We start from the raw sequence: 7,127 nt of genomic DNA, 5'->3' as shown, positions 1-7,127 counted from the left end.
AGTTAAAAACAAAGAAACCCAAATGATATTCTTACCTTCAAGGAGACTAGTGATGTTATCTGGGTTCTGAGCGATGATCCTTTCCATTCTGTAGGTCCAACCAGAAGACCTAGCCACATATTTCAGAAATTATAGATGACGATCACATGTGAACTTGGGCTAGCCTTTGATAACCACATAAAAATTACCAAAAAAATTTGGAATGATTTTTAAAGTAATCAGCCAATCGGACACATGTTTAATGATATACATAATTGCTATTGGTTTTCTTAATAATCAGGCAATAAGGGTAAGGGAAGTAACTAAATAATTAGGTGGGCTTTTGTTTTTTCTTGGAGCCCAAACGATTTATTTTCATGGTCTTACTTTTCCTCGGTTCTCCATGGTGTATTGCAATGAGCACCATGGTTAGGAGTATTGTCTTAGCGATGCAACATTTAATCCCCATTACCCACCAAACCTGGAAATACACACGGGCCGACATGGAGCGGCCACACCATCCTGTTCTTCCGAAACTCCGTTCAAGCCTGCGGCATAGCCTGCTCTTCAGGGCTTTTCCAACAGAAGCAGAGCTGCAAGAAGCTGATGGGAGCGAACAAGATGGGCGAGAGGGTGAAGAAGGTCATGATATCCATTATATGGGGCACTTTCTCAGCCCTTGGCACTGTCCCGAGTCCTTGTGACAGATTGTCTTCTTCAGTCTTCTTGATAACCCTAATCTAATATCATTCCTGACTTTAGAGATGAAGAAAGAGTCGCTTGTCCAACAAACGCTAGAATGGGAAGGGGTGGATTTGAAGCCAAGCATCTCATTCTCCAAAGCAAGAGTCCTTTCTTCCCTGAGGTGACCACAGCCTGCTGTGTCTGTGCCCAGCTCCAGGCTGACCCAAGTGCTGGTGGGCAGGAGCTGGCCGTGCCCCAGACAGTCTGGTTCATCTGCCGAACTGCCTGCCACCCCATCCTCATCTCCACAGTCCAAGTCTGGCTGATCATTCCGAGTCTGGTCCAAATGGCCTCGACTTCCTTAAGCCTTTCCAAAAGAGAGGTCTTTCTGCTGACCACTTCCACACGCACATTCACACCCAGGAAATGCCAAAACAGTTACAAAAGTTGTGGTGAAGGTTTAACATTCACTTAAAACAATGTTTTTAATGCACACGAAAATGTACATGCAATTTCAGGAAAAGACAATATTTTAATCCAAATTTGGGGGCCTTTCATAAATCGGTGTCCAGGGTCAACTTCTCACTTCCAAATGTCCTCAGTGCTTACTATGTGCCACTCTTAAGATACTTATGACTTTCCGCCCTGTGTCAGAGTCATGCTGTGTCTCCCCAGAAGTCTTTAAACTCAAGGGTCCGTGGACATTTCAGATCGACATTTCCCACTGAGCGTAGTACTGAAGGAACACAAAAATGAAATTCGCTGGGTAAACGTTGAATTACCAATGCCTCTCCGCATTGCATAAACTTTTAGTGGTTTTCTATTCCAACCAAATAAAGTCCAAACTTCTGCAGGAAGCCTCATCTTCTTAACGTTTCTTGTTTCTGGGTTTCAGGACCCCCACACAGTGGGTCGGTTCTTGGACGTGTCAAAGTCCTTCCTCCCTGTGCCTGCATCCGCTGGCTTCTCTCTACGGGGATTGTACCTCTGACCCCTTTTTTCCTGCTTGTTACAAATTGCCTATCCTTCAAAACCAGCTTCAATCTCACCTCCGCTCCAAAAGTTTCCTTAACCACAACCTGACTCATGCCGAATTCTCTACCCTGTGTGCACCCACAGCACGTTGCTTCAAGCGTTGATACAACAATTATTTAATTCTCTTGTTATGGCGAGTTCCTCACGTGACATTTGAAGGCATGGTTGTGTCATCTTCGGTGTCTGCCCAGCATGGCTGAGACCTTTCACTGGGGAGACGAGGTCAGTGGGTGAACTGGATCTCTTCCACCCTGAGTCTCCTCGGTCCCACGTGGGACCATGTTCAGATGTTCTCCCATGATTACGTGTGTGTGTTCTGTTTCTCACATTTGATCACAGACTTTTAACAGTAGACACTCAATCTTTTATTTTCTAAAAATCTGTTTACACACAGACATTCAAAAATTCTTCCTTGGCTGCTAACATCGATGGATCTTTACGGTGAAGTTTTAAGTTTTGCTCATTTTGTTTCGAAATAATCATTACTTGACATCTTTTTAATTAAAATGGAGTTTTCACAAGAGACTTCCATTTTTGTTAAAAAGCAAGCCACATTTCCAGAATCTACGTCCGTATTCTGTGACCTTCTGCATCTTTATTTCGATAGAGGTCTACTGAGGTCAAGGCAGGTTGCTCTCAAATTCTTGAAACCTAGAAGACAGAATGATGTCCGCTTGGAGGCTCCCCAGCCCGTCCACTTCCTGCCACTTGCAGAGCAAATCTCAAGGATTCAGCCACTCCTGCCTGTGTCAAGTCAGACACGCTTGCCCATAGAAATCCCATGCTTAGCTTTTCTTGAGAAAGGCAGAGATGAGGCAGTGCCCAGGCAGGCCTGACCCTCCTCAGGGCCACAGTGGGTCCTGGCTTCTGGTCGTGGTCCCCTCAGTTGCGTCTCTCAGGGACGCTGCCCCAGTCCCCAGGACTCGGGTTTGCCGAGCTCAGCTGCCTCCCAGCCCAGGGCATGGCACCTCCAGGTCGCGGCTCGGAGCGGAAGCCAGCACCTGTTCTGAGGGGTTGGAGCCCACACAGACCATTAAATAAATGTCTTTCGTGTAAGTTGACTTCGGGCTTACTGGGCATATGCCTTTTCTTTTCCTTGTCACTCAGGTGACCGTTGGGTGTGAGCTTTAATTACGTGGATTGGTTTGTGAATTGGAATTTCACTATTTTATGGTTGTAGAGATTAATCGTTTTGCTTTACCTTAATCACTCCCTTTTATGGTAAATAAACTCGATCAACTGGCTCCTGTGTCCTTAAACTCGGAGTGTTGCCAAATCATCACTTTTTTTCCTGATGGAAATTTACTTTGACTGAATCCATGTCGTTGAGACATTTCCATGAAGCCTTTTATTTTATATTGTTTTATTTTACTTTATTTTATTTATTTATTTGAGAGAGAGAAAGAGAGCACAAGCAGGAACAGAGTCAGAGGGAGAAGCAGACTCCCCGCTGAGCAAGGAGTCTGACAAGGGGACTCGATCCCAGGACCCCCAGCAGGGGTGGAAGACAGAAGCTTCACAAACTGAGCCACCCAGGCATGTCCCCAGGAAACCTTTTGATGGAGCCGGGGGCCTGCCTCCGTTGGCCGGGGCAAATCTCCTGACACAGAAGCTTTGGTGGCACCTAGAGTGTTGTCCCCAGGTATGCCAAGAACACCCTTGAGCTGACGCCCGGAGTGAGCCAGCTCTGAGATCACACGAAAGATCCGGGAAGGCCATCGTCTCCTCTGTGGTGGCTGTGGTCTGGGTACAGATCCCTCAGCTGTACATGAGGACCGTCAATTTCTCCAGCAGGTTAGTAACAAGTGACACATGTGACTTGTCATTTGCCAAGCATCTGGTGGGGGCGGAGGGGGTGGAGAGCAAGGCCTCTGGAGCTCTGTTGTTGGGGTTTGAACCGTGACAGCACCCGGATGTCTGGGGCAGATGACTTCCCTGGCCTCAGTTTCCACTCCATAACGTTGGAATGGCCCCACACCACTTCCTACGGGTGAGTGAGTACGACCCGTAAAAGCTGCTTCGGACAACGAAGCACTCTGCGCTATGGTATGATTTTTTTTTTTAATTTTTTTTTTCTGGCTTCAGATTTACTCAAAACAAAACAACGTCCTCCAGCTTTGCTGAGGCGGCTGACCACATCCAGGACCAAACCTGCCTCTGAAAGGGAATTCAGTGGCTGACCCAGCCCTGGCCTCAGCCCTCTGGGGGCACCAGTGGGCACGCCGCTTTGTCGGCAGGTGTCCCTGTCAACTTCCCCTGCCGTGAGGCTGGAGGCCACTCTCCCTCCAGACCTGGGGCCGAGCCGCCCGTCTGAGGATGGCTGCCATGCAGCACATTCTTGGGGGCGGGTGGAGGTCATCACGGAGCTACCAGACACCCTCGGTGGTGACGTACCAGTAGAAATGTCTCCAGGCCCACTGTTTTCTACGCAGCCTCATGACCTGAGAGGCCGCGTGGCCTCCCTGACGTGAAGACTGGGCCCACTCTTGTCTGCCAGCTCAGGTGTTCAGGCATGTGGACATCCTTCCTGGCCACCATCACCGCCTCCTGGAGAAGGAGATCGTAACTGGCCATACGGCTCCTCTTGGGCACCGGCGTCTGGGCGGCCGCCATGTCAGGCCGGGCCGGAAAGGACAGCTGTGCGCGGCGTCTCCTCCCCGTGGTACGAGTGTTCGATAGGTAGACGATATGGGAGGGAAAACCCTCATTCTGTTGAAGATATAAAATGAGAAGTGTGGAAAATCAGAGTGAGAATGTCTTATAATACGTTCTTTTTCTTTTCTCAGCACTCATTGTAGGTCTCCATGAAGTTTTTCAGAAATTTTTGAGAACAGGTGACACACAATGTTACGTTAGTCTCGAGCGTACAACACAGTGATTCCCTTCGTCGTACGTGCTCACAAGCGTACCTACGACCCGTCACCATACAGCACGACTGCAACAGCCTCGGCCGTGTTCCCCACGCTGTGCCCTTTATTCCTGGGACTCATCCGTTCCATGACTAGAGTTGGACCTCCCGCTCCCCTTCCCACACTCTGCCCAGCCCCCCACCCACGCTCCCCTCGGGCAACCACCCCTTTGTTCTCTGTATTTACGGGTCTGATTCTGCTTTTCGTTTGTCGTTTATTCATTTGTTTTATTTTTTATTCATTTATTATATTATTTATTTATTTTTAATTCGAGGACAGTGAACGTCCGGCACTCTATTAGTTTCAGGTGTACAACAGAGTGATTCCGCCGTTCTGTACGTTCCTCAGCTCATCACAACACGTGTGCTCTTGATCCCCATCCCCTGTTCCACCCATCCCTCCACCCACCTCCCCTCAGGCAACCACCAGTTTGTTCTCTGTATTTAAGAGTCTTTCTTTAGGAGTTTTTTCCTATTTGTCTTTTTTTTTTCTTTGTTTGCTTGTTTGTTTTGCTTCTGACATTCTACATATGAGTGAAATTATGTAATATTTGTCTTTCTTAGTCTGACTTATTTCACTTAGCGTTACACGTCTAGGTCCATCCATGGTGCTGCAAATGGCAAGACCTTGTCTTTTTTACGGCTGCATAATAGTCCTGTGTGTGTATGTGTGTTTATACATCCATGCCACAGCTTCCTTGTCCACTCGTCTATTGATAGGCACTTACGCTGCTTCTGTATCTTGACTATTATAAATAATGCTGCAATAAACAGAAGGGTACATATATTTTTTTTTGAATTATGAACACCCAGGGGTGGAATTATTGGATCATATGGTATTTCTATTTCTAGTTCTTCAAAGAACCTCCACACTGTTTCCCACATTGGCTCCCCCAGTTTTCATTTTCACCAACAGGGCACAAGGGTTCCCTTTTCTCCACATCCTCACCAACACTTGTTATTTCTTGTCTTTTTAATTTTAGCTATTCTGACAGGTGTAAGGTAATATTGCATTGTGGTTTTGATTTGCGTTTCCCTGATGATGAGTGATGTTGAGCATCTTTTCATGTATCTAATGGCCACCTGATGTCATCTTTGGAAAAGTGTCTATTCAGGTCCTTTGATCGTTTTTTAATCAGATTGTTCTTTTTTTTTTTTTTTTTTTGGTGTTGAGTTGTATCAGTTCTTTGTATATTTTGGACACTAGCCCTTGATTGGATACGTCATTTGCAAACATCTTCTCCCGTTCAGTGATTGTCTTTTACTTCTGTTCATTGATTCCTCTGCTGTGCAGACGCTTGTTCTCTTGATGTAGTTCTAATAGTTTATTCTTGATTTTGTTTCTCTTGCCTCAGGAAACTTTCTAGAAAAACGTCATTGCAAATGATGTCAGAGACATTCTGTCTGTGTTCCTTTCCAGGATTTTTATGGTTCAGGTTTCACATTTAGATTTTTAATCCATTTTGAGCTTATTTTGTGTATGGTGTCAGAAAGTGGTCAAGTCTTTATTAGTTTGCATGTGGCTGTCCGGTTGTCCGAGCACCATTTATTGAAGAGTCTGTCTTTTCCTCACTGTCTATTCTTGTCGCCTTTGTCATGGGTTAATTGACCACACAAGCGTGGGTGTATTCCTGAGCTCTCTGCTCTGTTGCATTGAACTGTGTGTCGACTTTTCTGCCAGTGCCATACTGTTTTGATCCCTACAGCTCTGCAGTGTACCTTGAAATCTGGAATCATGATACCTCCAGCTTTGTTCTTCTTTCTCAGGAAAGCGTCTGCTATTTGGGGTCTTGTGTTGTTCCATAAAATATTGGTATTATTTGTTCTAGTTCTGTGGAAAATGCTGTCGGTCCATGAATTTTTAAAAAATCACAGTATATCAAGAAATCCTACCTTAAAGTAGGTCCTCTTATGAGAGAATATTAGCCGAAGCACACGAAATTGCCATTTGCGTAAGTCAAAAATGGTCAAAGATCAGCAATTTCATGTGGTGTGGTTGCATATTTTTCTCAGATGACCAATGTTTCAGTGGGAGGTGATATTCCTTTTAAAACAATTGGTGTCAAACAAGTGACGTGTCCACGATTAATATGGTGCCAGGAATGCAAAGCCGCGATAATTGTTGGCGCCTACGCTAACCCTAAGTAGTCAGATCACGCTCCATGTCGCTGCATTTCAGAGCTGGAAAGGACCTAAGAGATCATCAGCCTAACATCATTTTTAAGATATGGAAATTGAGTCTCCAAGAGGTTAATCACACACCCAGGACTGGAACTCCTATTTCCTGCTTTCCAATTCAGTACTTTGCCCCCTTCCATAGGCCTCCCTCCCTCCCACAATATGCACATTGAGCGGCTCCCCTGAACAAGGGCCCCACTGTTCCATCAGATTTGCATATAAAAAGATAAGAAATCACAGTTCTGCTGTAGCATAAATAAGACCTAAATGAAAATATTAGCTATTAAAATATGAAACAAGTACTGATATGTTGCTCCCCTCTTTACACATTAGGACCTGTCCG

At 45.7% G+C, this 7,127-nt stretch overlaps 1 pseudogene; it reads right to left on the bottom strand.

The window, feature by feature from the left end:
• Nucleotides 1–3,180: 3,180 nt before the first annotated feature.
• LOC103658419 lies at nt 3,181–4,743 on the bottom strand (annotated as a pseudogene).
• Between the last annotated feature and the right edge of the window lie 2,384 nt (nt 4,744–7,127).

This window comes from Ursus maritimus, unplaced genomic scaffold (assembly GCF_017311325.1).
Source record: "Ursus maritimus isolate PB19 unplaced genomic scaffold, ASM1731132v1 scaffold_18, whole genome shotgun sequence".
Taxonomy (NCBI): domain Eukaryota; kingdom Metazoa; phylum Chordata; class Mammalia; order Carnivora; family Ursidae; genus Ursus; species Ursus maritimus.
Note: the sequence above shows the minus strand (reverse complement) of the source record. Positions and strands in the feature narration are given on the sequence as shown.